This window comes from Fundulus heteroclitus, chromosome 5 (genome assembly GCF_011125445.2).
Source record: "Fundulus heteroclitus isolate FHET01 chromosome 5, MU-UCD_Fhet_4.1, whole genome shotgun sequence".
Lineage (NCBI taxonomy): Eukaryota > Metazoa > Chordata > Actinopteri > Cyprinodontiformes > Fundulidae > Fundulus > Fundulus heteroclitus.
In genome coordinates this window covers 1,101,473-1,114,058 of record NC_046365.1, presented here as the reverse complement: position 1 = coordinate 1,114,058, position 12,586 = coordinate 1,101,473, and positions in this window count along the sequence as shown.

Below are 12,586 nucleotides of genomic sequence, written 5' to 3'. Positions count from 1 at the left end.
GCATAATTGAAGAACAGTAGAACTCAATATAGTGAGAAAATTAGATCCTGATATACTCCAGTAACCTAAGCCTATAGCAGTAAAACTATAAAGGTAGCTGAGAGTAACATGAGTCACTAGTTATAATTTTTGTCAAAAAGAAAAATAAAAAACAACAACGTCAGCTACCATAACTATGCAGACGACACACAGCTTTACATCATCATGTCACCAGGTGACTATGAACCAGTTCAGGCACTGAGTAAATGCCTAGAAGAAATCAATGCATGGATGTGCAAAAATTTTGTTCAACTGAATAAAAACAAAACTGAAGTAATAATATTTGGACCAATAGAGGAGAGATCAAAAGTTAGCACACAAGCTTCTGCTGCTTCAGCTAGGAACCACTGATCAGGCCCGAAACTGGGTGTAGTGATGGACTCAGACCTGAACCTCCAAAAGCATCTAAAGACAATTACAAAGTGTCATGGTTTAGGTTTTGTCTGTCTTTAGTGTGCAATTCACTCAGCCCTCCCTCGCTCTGCTCCATACACTAATTAGCCTTAACTCCCCGTCACCTGTCAGGCAGCAATTAACCATGATCTGCCATCACCTGTTTCCACCGCTTTACAAGACTCACCTCTTTCTGTCCCCGTCGCCGGTCCATAGTGCTCACTCCCGCTCAGTTCCTGTCAGAGGTTTTCTTTCCAACTGTGTTTTGTTTCAGTCACTGCCCAGCTCCAGCTCAGCTCTCAAGTCCGCGCCTCTGAAGTTCTGGTCTCAAGTTCACGCCACTGAGGTTCTGGTCTCAAGCCCACGCCGCTGATGTTCTGGTCTCAGTTCCATGCCGCTGATGTTCTGGTCTCAGTTCCATGCCGCTGATGTTCTGGTCTCAGTTCCACGCCGCTGATGTTCTGGTTTCAAGTCCATGCCTCCGATGTTCAGGTCTCAAGCTCACGCCTTCGATGTTCTGGTCTCAAGCTCACGCCTCCGATGCCCTGTTCTCAAGTCCATGTCTCTGAAGTTCTGGTCACAAGTCTTCGGCTCCTGAGTTCCTCCCGGCCAGTCACGTTACACGCCTCCTGCCGGCCAGCTTCTGTGCTCTACACCCTCGTCAGCTGTAAGACTCTGGTTCCACGTCATTCACCAGCTACACCCTTCAATAAACTCACCCATAAGAACTGACTCTGTGTGTGCGTGCTGTGTCCGGGTTCATCCCAGAAAAATATCCTGACACAAAGTTGGCTTTCTATCACCTGAAGAACATTTCCAGGATTAAAGAACTAATGTCTCTGCAGGATCTGGAAAAATTAATCCATGCGTTTATTTTTAGTCAAATTGATTACTGCAACAGTGTTTTCACAGGTCTGCCTAAAAAGTGGATCAGACAGCTGCAGCTAATCCATAATGCTGCTGCCCGCGTCCTCACTAAGACTAAGAAAGTAGATCACATCACCCCAGTTCTAAAGTCCTTACACTCGCTCCCTGTATCTCAGAGAATAGACTTTAAAAGCCTTCTGTTAGTTTATAAATCCCTGAATGGCTTAGCACCTAAATACATCACAGACTTGTTATCAGTATATCAACCCTCCAGACGACTCAGGTCTTCTCGCTCCAGCCCACTCTGCATACCTAGAACCAGAACTAAACACGGAGAAGCATCATTTAGTTCCTATGCTCCACTTATCTGGAACAAACTCGCAGAAAACTGTAAACGTGCAGAAAGCCTGAGGTCCTTTAAATCAAGATTAAAAACACATTTGTTTAGCACTGCCTTTGACTGTTCTAGTTAAACTGTTCTACTGAAACATCACTAGTTCAACTTTTTTACTCCAACTGTTTTTAATTTTCTATTTTGTTTCTACATTTTATTCCTACTTGCTTTTATTCTGTTTTATTTTCCTATATTTTAATAATGTAAAGCACTTTGCATTGTCTCTGTACTGAATTGTGCTATACAAATAAATTTGCCTTTGCCTTTATTAATTAATTAATGGGTATACACACTTATGGAAGCAGGAAATATTACAATGTTACATTAAAGGTGGAAGAACTATAGTATTGGATGAAGATGGTCTACTATTTTACTTTACATGAACACTAAAACCAAGGCACTGCTTTAGATGTTGTGAGCTCATGGAAGAGTTGCCATGCAAAGTATTTTGGTTTGCCACTCCTGAGAAAGTTTCAAACTGTCCCATATATTCTCCATTTGTTTATTTGTGCAGCACCTTTCAATCATATGGTCATTAAAAGTGTTTTACAGGAAAACTTTAACTTACGCCTTAAAAATATTAAATACATAAAAAAATATGAATGCATTTAAAACAATGCATCAAAATAAAATAAAGAAATACAAGCATAAAAATGTTGAGACATGACTTAAATTAAGCTTGTTTCTCACCAAAATAATTGTGCTGCTTGCACTACTATATGTTGAATAAAAACGTTGTAAGAATGGAACATACACCCTTCAAGTGATCTTTTTTTCCTTTTAACTAACAAATGACATGACTTGGTCAAGTAAAGGCTCCCACACACTCCAGCATACTGTGCGCACACTGTGAGTTGTGTAGACACCGCGCTGACTCTCTGTGGACGTTTTACCCTTCATAGTCGAGCTTACATATAGGGTAGGTCACGCGTGACGTCAGCGCTACATCTGGGTCCAGCGGGTAGGCAAAAAACAGTACTGTTCTCGTCTACTACATGACAAAACGGGTGATTTACAGCGTACTTTTAGTTCGTTTATTTTTGGAATCTAAACAATGCCTACGACTTGTTGTGCTCCCGGTTGCACAGAGAGGCATTCCAAATCGTCGGATGTACGTTTCTGTCGTTTACCGAAGGAGAAAGGACGAAGAAAGAAATGGATATTTTCAATGAAAAGAGCGCAGGCAGACACTCCCAATGGACTGGGGGAGCCATCATACTACGACAGAATTTGCAGTCTACACTTCATCTCCGGTAAATACAACTTAATTCTGCTCTAGTCATTGTTCTACCTAAATAGCGGCGGAGGATCGCTACACGGATCGCTACACGGGCCGGAGAAGTGGCAGCAGCCGCCGCTGTCTGAAGCAGCAGCAGCAACAGCGGCTGCAGCCCGTTCACAATAAAATAATTGTAGCCTTCCAGTGGTTTCAGGGGCTTTCGTGCTCTCTCATGTGTACTGGCCTGCCGTGTTTATAAGGCAGCTGTATGTCGCAGTACGGAACCCTTGGCCAGCATTTCACAGACTCGCTCCGTCCCTTCAGGCTTTTGCTGTGTGGATCTGACAATCTGATACCATCAACCATCAACTTACTCTTAAAACTATCTTGTGATACGTTATCTAAAGAAGAAAAATACGTGGAGAACTCGTCGGTTTCTCTGTTTGCGTCCGCCAGTGTGTTCGCCTTTTGCCTACTAGTCCGGCGCGCATTCGCGAAAAACCAGCATCAAAACAATAACAATGAACTACCCTATTGCCTACATATTCCCACACTTTCTGGCAGTGGGACGAAGCGGATGTTAGAACTATTTCTTTTCCAGCAGGCTTCCACCGCACACCTGACAGCGCAAACAAAGAGTGTGATGCCGCACGTCCTTGTGACAGCCTGCTTGGAGAAGCTCAGTCTATTAGGCTCAGTGTCACATATAAAACAGTTCGATGTAAAGACTTTATAGTGCGACACTGCATACGTATATGCGGTCGAAAATATTTAGCTCTGCACGCACCTGTATGTGTGGAGTCCACGCAAGGATGTAGGGGCCTTTAGATCTGAACCTGTTTAACACAATTCCAGGCAATACTAGCCATTTTTCAATCTATTAATTAGGATGTTATGATCAGCTGTGTCAAGAACAGCACTGAGATTCAGGAAAAACTAATTCAGAAATTTTGGATGCTCATTGTTAAAACACGATGCACCATGCCCTAAATTATTACGGAATTATTCACGGCCCTCGCACTTATGTATTATTTAAATTTAACAGCATATGTCATCTGTATCCATTCTTCTGGCTCTCACCTCATGGACTGGGTTTAGGTGGCATCTGATCAAGGAGCTGGCATTTCTTATCTATCCACTTCCACTCACCTGTAAGTGAGCAGCAGCAGCTTATCTACAGGTGAGACTTTCGGTGACAGGAACACAATCTGAGGCTGCAGCCGGACCTTCGCAGACAGGATCTAGAACCGAAGTGTCCACTTCAACGTGGACAGGCACAGAAATGTTCTTTCTGGAGTGAACGGGTTTAGAGATGTAGTCATAGGCATGGGCTGATTCCGTGGCTTCATTACTGGAGTCAGAGTGATCACTGGTGGCAGACCCCAGAACAGGGAGTGATGATGGATGGTGGTAAAACATTAATGATGCTCTGTAGTCTCTCTCTAACTCCTTTAACCTTTCCTTCAACACCGGTGAGTATTTTTAAATTAAAGCCTCTCAGTCTCTTTATGATGAATTTGAAAGATCTTAGTTTGTCTTCCTGCATCCTGTAATCCGCATCAGTAGAGCCGCTGGGTGGCGATATGGGAGACCCAGTTGTGGTAGGCAGAGAGCTTGATTCAGCCGTACTGGATGGCGAAAAGAAAACGGCAGCAGGAGCAGTGGAGATGACCGACAACGCCACAGAAACAGAGGTAGGTAGACGCTGAACGCTCCACAGAAGGGGTAGGAACCAGGCTGGCAGGTCGTCGTCGACATCTTCGGCACCGAGAAGGCAGATCATGCTGAGGAACAGAATCACATTGTGGATGCGGGACAGCGTGAGCCCGTGGCAACAAACTCACTTCCTCCTCCAGTGAGGGAAATGTGGATCCAGATCCTCCTCGACCTCCAGGAAAAACTCTGGATCCGGAACAACATGCTGCGAGGAGCAAGTGCTGGAGTTCTCAGGTCAGTGATCGACATGGCTGTGAGTGCTGAGTGGGGTACTGGTGTCCCATACTATGGCTCTTCCTGAACGTAAACTCTGTGCCGGCGACGGGTTCATGTCTTGGCCAGAATGTACTGTAAGAATTTCAGCTTGAGAACCTGATATTCAGCTGGACATAGAGATACGTTAAAAAGGTTTATTGTGAGGATGAATAGTGATGGGTGAGGCAGACGAACAGAACCAGATTTGGCAGATGAATCTTGGTTGAGTTTGGTTTGGTTAAAGTAGCAGGCAGGCTGGCAGGGATGAACAGGAGATCAGAGCAGGCGGTGTAGATCAGGGAACCACCAGAACGGGCAGAGTAAACAGCAGAGACTCACGGAGAAACCGGCAGCATGCAGACACAGACAACTAGGCTGAAGAGTTCCGCTGACTGAGCACACAGGATCTGGTAGAGCAAGGAATGTTGCACATTACAAGTGATGTGAGGTGATGTTCTGGCAGGGATGAGTTGGCCGAGGCAGGTATAAGTAAGCAGGTGAACACGTGACCAGAGTTGAATGTGATTAGTGGCAACAGGTGGAGATGATCTAGAATAGGGTGGTGGCAGGAGGCACTGAGCTGATTGGACAGTGGCTGAGACATGACAGGCTAAATGATAAAAGTACAGAGGCAAAACAAAACCCTAAATCATAACAGCAGTGACATATGTCTGTAAATGCTTTGCATCATCCATTGTCATATAATACACACTGATTAGATTAATTCATGTGCTTTTATTGTTACATGTCATATATTTATTATTAGGGCTTTCTGTGTTTCCCAGAACATTTTGGAAAAAAAAAATATTTTTGATTTTAAACATAGAGCAAACAATTCTACTGGATATGTAGGTAGGAAATGCCCTAGACACTTTGAATAACTGCGCATGCACATGACTATCCTACCTTGAATCTCCCAGATACACTCTGGTCTTATTTCCTTCTTCTGTGGCCTCCCTCTTCTTCTGATAAACTTGTAAGACAGTTTTCTTCTAGCGACTCTCAGCAATTTTCAAAGAACGGCTGAAACCTGAGCTCAGTGGATAATTAAACACTAGAAGTGTGCATGTGCAGCTAGAGCAAACTAGCAAGGAAGTTACATGCACAATGGTGTCAGGTGAGCACATAACAATGATTGGCATGTAGGACAACCAATAGAAGAGATGATCTCCCCGGAACTTGAAGCCAAAAAAAGATCATCCACTATAACTTAATAACATTTATTTCCTGGATAGGTAATGGTTAAACATAAATACAAAAGAAAATTGTGAGGCTGCCCATCTCTCCACAGTTCCAACAACTCCAATGAACTACATGATGTAGACAAATTATTGTAAACAATGTTTTTTTACTGTAATAAAAACAATAAGCAACAATTTGCAGTATATTGTAAAAACTGATTTATGTTCTCATTACAATCCATACAATCACATCTTTTATGTTTTACTTGTTGTAAGTGAACGTACGTCAATGATCACTTTTGGGAATGAATTTCAAATTACAACAACTTTGGATGGACATATTATGTTTCATGGTAAGCTTTGTATGAATACATGTCAGTGGTTCCAAATTTTACTAAAAAACCCTTCTATACACAATTTTTAAAAACACCGGCAAGAATGACTGAATGTTGACTACATGTCTTTTTCTCGTTAAATCCATGCAGAAATATAGTAATAAAGTAAATAGTGAAAAAAAGGTCTTTAAAACTGTGTAATACGTCTTTAGTGTTTTGGTGCTAGAATAATACTGAATAAACAATAGCTGCGGTGGTTTGTTTTCACATCAGTCAATAAGGTTGATTGTCCTGCCTCTCTCACTGTGTGGAGCAGAGATGCTACTCAGATACATTAGACTGGGAGAGATCTATGCTACTGATTTCTTTGGATTTTGGCATTGAAGACCAGCTTGTGAAACTTTGAAGTTGGTAAGGAAGGAAAATATCTATAAAACCACTCTGCAAAATATTCTGTTCAGAATAATAATTTCATGTTTATTAAACTCTAGAGAGCTTTGATTGTGAGCAGATTGAAGTCCAGAAATCTGTGTTCTGGCCTTGTATTGCATTGGTGACTGATCACGTGCACCGTTAACATTTTAGCACAGAAAATGCACTGAATAGTGAATATAATCATTAGCAATTCCTAGTATTTAGTAAAAAGATAATAATGTGGGGCTTAAAGGTTCGTGTAGAAATATTGCTGTGTATGCTGCAATTTACAGTGCATTTGTACTTATTGCTTTATTAGCACATGTTTTTGTATTTTTAATAGTGCTAATTCAGTTCATAGTGCTGTTGTCAATGTAGAGTGTCTTTCTATTAGCACTTGCTGATATTCTTGTGCATTTTGCTTCTATTGTTATCAGGTTAGAGTTAAGTCTACATTCTGATGCCAGATCAGTATGTTGCTAATTTGTATTTCATTAACACTTTAAAATAAGACAATATTTTTGTATAACCACATATAAGAAATACATATTTTCCTTTTATTGTTGTATTGGTGATATGTAACTGTGATAAGTTAAATCATATTTTATACAACATGGAAAATACTTAGGAAATGAACAAAGAACCACATTATATTGCATATTTAAGCTAATGTATAGTAGCTTACTGGGTGCTAAGCTACTTTATTTTGGCCTTGTTCTAGGTCAGGTTTTTGTGGGTGCACTATTCCAACCATAGTGCTGCAACGAAGACAGGGTCACTTTTCAAGAACTGGATGGCGAGTTCCATCCCTAAAATAGTGGCCCAAATGGTCAACAATTGAGATATTGAAATTAGATATTAAATGAACTCTTGGTAGACATATTGAGGACTAAAAGACTATAAAAACTGAGATACTTTAAATATTCTTATTATATCCTATTTCATTTCTTTCAAAGGTATTTTTGTTTTTGTTATTGCATGCGCAAACATGGATGCATTATACTGAAGCAGTAAATTGTCTGTCTTTTTTATAAGCTTTGTGCACTTTTCTCTGTTGTTACATCTAGGCTCTCACAAATCTGGAATCTTCTGATCTGGCACAACCTCATTCATTATCATGTACTACTGGTGTTTTGTGTATGAGTAACTTAACTTGCCATAACTGCTATCCATATCCTACATTTTATGTTACACCTGTTAATGATCTGATTATTTGATTCTGGTATATTGAAGCAGAGACACATCTAAAAGTTGCAGGAGGACCAGCCCTGGAGGACTGGAGTTTTAGACCACTGATTTAAACAATAAAACTAACACCGTCTTACTCTTCTGTTTAATTGAATACATATTACCAAAAATGTAATTAAAATTGAAGCTCTAAACTATTACTACGAACATTAAAGGTGCAATTTCAGACAAAGTGGTCCTACTGCCATTTGCTGAAATACATCGCTTCCAGTCAGAAACAACCTATGAGAGCCAAGAGAAATGTCTGGCTCTCATTGGTTGTTAGCAGTGCCAATCATTCTTGTGTATGAGCTGCTCATCCCCTCCCACGCACAGTACTACAGTCATTCAAGCACAAGATTGCTGGTGGGCTGCAGCTTTGTAGAGAGATGGCAAAGAAACAACCTGCTTAAAGGAGAACTGCCAATTTCTTGAGGCACCTGCTCAGAAAATGAAGACAGGCTCCACTGGCTCCACTGTGTGGAGAGCAAGGGGAAGGACCTGTATGTTGTGCTTGTTAAAATTTTCAGGCTAAGTCCAGTTTCCTCAAAACTCCCTACTGCAGCTTTAACTTCCTCTAAGATCACAGTAACTAACTAAGGCACTGATGTGAGAGGAAGGTGAGTCCATCTTAATCAGCGATGAAAATAATTGTTCTCTGTATGAATAAAACAATCAAATTAAACGGGTTTGGATTTATATTTATGTTTCCTTTTTAAAAAGAAAATTAGTGAACCAATGAATACCAGTTGTTTCGGCATAAATTTGGACTGGGGAAAAAAACTCTAAACTGTGAGGAACAAAATGCAATTTTTATAATGTGGTTAAAGGTCAAGTTTTAATAATAAAAGCAGGAACTTAGAAAAAGTAATAAAGGGTGGAACAACTGGTAAACAGAGTCTAGGGCAGAATAAATGAAACTCACAAAGAGCAATGGTGACCATGAAATAAATGGAAGAAACCAGCAAAAAAATGTACATATGTACATATATAATGAGGAGAGGTTAATAACATGAACTCCAGGTGTGAGCAATCAGTTGAGGAGGAGGAATAGCTAGGACTAATGAAGACAGTGGAGGTAAAGGGAGAAGTTGTGATGAACAGTAACTGAACAGAGAAAAACAATGTGAAGAGTTGTGACAGAATACAAAATGTACATGGAACACAAGATTGAACTTAGAATGGCAACAACTAAAAAACAAGAAAGAAACAGAAACATAAATAAACCCAAAAAACACAAACACCCAAGAATAATGACAGCAATTGATGATATGAATTAAAAGCAATTAAACATAGTGTAAAACAGATTGTTAATATTAGACTGAACAGGAGATGGTCATCTCCTCCTGATAAACTAACTGCATTTTGCATACACTCTCAATTTGAGCTGTGGTTTTCACACTGATAAAAACACACTCAAGTAACACAATGGAAAATATAAATCAAGCTTTGTAAAAATATGCGATACAAGTGAAGCTACTGCTATCCACATCTCCAGGTTTATAAACAGGCAAAAACATGAAATTGTACTGCTGTAAAGTATTTAAAACGCACCTATGCTTTAAAGTGACAGTGGAGGACTTTTCTCAGGAAAACAGGACAGACTCAATTTACTGCTGTTAAATCATTAAAAGCCTAGTATTTTTTAAAGCTTGATTAGTTTTTGAAAAAAGTCTGATCTGAACCTTTTAGTGTCAATTACACTTTATTAACCATGCCTGCAAGCTGAATTCTTGTGATATTTCTGTGGTCACAAACACACGAGAATCCATCTTGTACTGCTCCAGCTTCAACCGTTTGTGTATAAACCAAAAGTGGTTTGGGCCAATTATGTTGTAGTGTTGTGGTTTAAGGCAGGACATACTGGTGCCATGAAAGCAAGAGGTGACGAGCCCACAGCCGAACCAATGCAAACATGGTAGCGCAGGAGGACACATGTGTAGCTGCTGCTATCACATCTGTTTTGTAAGAATCCACAATTTCATCTTTACAATAAGATCAGCAAGAACTGTCCTGACTAGCTTACCTGCTTGTGGTTTCACATGATGCTGCTGCTTACGTTTTATTTTTTGATATCATGATTGGCTAAAACCGACCTTTGGTATGCGGGCACTAGGTGTCACTTCACCCAATCAGCTCTGAGAATTCTGTTCCGTTCCCCAAACGGATTTGATAGGAGCAGTCCTAGATTGATATTGTGCAGGACAGAGAATACAATGCATTATCAATGTTGCTGGCCAGGTTAACATTTTATATTTGTTTTAAATGTGATTGTTTCTCCAAAATTGATGATACTTAAAGTTTTTTCTTTCAGTGACGGAGGGGTAATGTCATGATGCAGCCTGGTGGCTGCATTTTTAGCAGTTGCTGCCTCCTCCTTCCCAGTGCAGCCTGATCAAGATCACCTGTCAGGCTGTAATCACCTGTGACTGGCTCCACCTGCTCACCCCTATTTAAATAGTCACCTCAGTCTGTTTCTGGTTGCCGGGTTGTCTGCAGTCTTACCTGCAACCTCCACTCACTCCACGTCTGTCTACTGCCTTGCTGTTGAAACTTCTGTTACCTAAGTGCCTCAGTTCTCTGGTTTCCTTCCAGTCAGCCTGCTCCTGCAACTCATCAACTCCAGCCCGGTAACTGACCTTCCACTACTCCCTCTTTGCAATAAACTCTCAAGACCACCTCTGTGTGTGTGTGCTTTGTCCGGGTTCATGAAGACAAATCATGACAGTACGACCCGGCCAAAGATGAACCCGGACACCACACACACTGCTTTGTGCAGGAGTGGGCTGGATTTAGCTGCTTCTGTTTCCACGTTCTCCACCTGCTGCCGTTCTCCACCGTTCTCAAGTTCCAGCAGCTGTTCCACGTTCTCAAGTTCCAGCAGCTGTTCCACGTTCTCAAGTTCCAGCAGCTGTTCCACGTTCTCAAGTTCCTGTGTTCCCAGCGTTCTCAAGTTCCTGTGTTCCCAGCGTTCTCAAGTTCCTGTCTTAGATCTTTAGTTTCCTAGTTTAGCTTTTATTTTCCAGATTTGCTTTAGCTTTTTAGTTCAGCTTTAGTTTTCTGGTTCCCTTGTGTTCTAGTTAGTCTTCTAGTTTCTGTCTTAGTTTTGAGTTAATTTGCATTCCTTAGTTTTAGAGTATTTCAGTGCTTCTTAGATTTCTTAGTGTTCTTTAGTTCTCGTCTTGCTTTTGTTTTGTAGTCCTGTTTTTATTTTTTAGTTTCGCTTTAGTTCTATAGACTTCTAGTTCTACCTTATTTTTCTAGTTTTTCTTGAGTTTTCTAGTTTTGCTTAAATCTTCTAGCTCTTGCTTTAGTTTTCCGGTTTTGCTCTGCCCTGATTAATGCCTGTAGGTCCCGTTTAATCCCTGTAGTTCTCGTCTTAGCCCTGTAGTTCTCGTCTTAGCCTTGTATTTTAGTTCTCTAGTTTGTTTCCATTTCATTAGTATCTACGTGTATGGGTTCCTGCGCTGTATGGGCTCCTGCACTGTTTAAGGTCCCTGCGCTCTTTAAGGTCCCTACGCTCTTCACTTCCCCTGCGTTCCTTATTTTTGGTTCGCCCTGGTTAGGTTAGTTTTGTTCTCTCTAGCCCTCCGTAGTTTCTGTTTTGTTCCGGCTTCCCCTGGTTTCTCTGTTCTGTTCATCTAATCCTCTTAGTTTCTGTTTTTCCCTGGTGTTAGGCGCCGCCAGAGCGCTCCGGCGCTCCCATGTCGCCGCCAGAGCCCTCCGGCGCTCCCTAGTCGCCGGCTGAGACCTCTGGTGTGCTCGGCCTGTTGCTGCCCAGCACATCCCCTGTTCACTGGCGTGTTAGGACGCCCTCCGTTCTTGCTCCCTGGCGTTTCTGTTCACTAGTAGTGCTCCAGCGTTTCCATACGTTGTTGAGCCCTAGTGTTTCAGTACACCTGCTCTTCCCTCAGGCGCCTGTCTTGTCTCCCTGGTGTTTCCTTTTGCTTGTTCCCCAGAATTTTCTGGACTTTCGGTTCCCCAGAGTTTTCTAGCTCTGTGGTTCTCTGTGTTCCCTAGTCCTTTGGTTCCTCTGTGTTCTCTAGCCCCTTTTTGGTTCCCGGTGTTTTTCTAGGCTCTGTAGTTCCCCAGTGTTTTTCTAGGCTGTGTAGTTCCCCAGTGTTTTTCTAGCCTCTGTAGTTCCCCAGTGTTCTGTTTTTTGACTCTTGCCTGCCATCCAGAGACCCCCCTCCACCCACCCTGGGTAGGAGGTTCTGGGTCGTCTGGGAGCCGGCCTTGAGGGGGGGGGGGGGGGTAGTGTCATGATGCAGCCTGGTGGCTGCATTTTTAGCAGTTCCTGCCTCCTCCTTCCCAGCGCAGCCTGATCAGAATCACCTGTCAGGCTGGTAATCACATGTGAGTGGGGGGGCAGGCGCGTCTCTGCCTCTCTCTCCCCGCGCGCTTGATACGGGCTCTCGTCTCAGCCTCGCTCTCTCTTCTCTCTCTCTCGTCTCTCATCTCTCTTATATTATATATATATATATATCTATATATATAGATATATATAGAATATCTCTATATTATATATATAGATAATATAGTTATA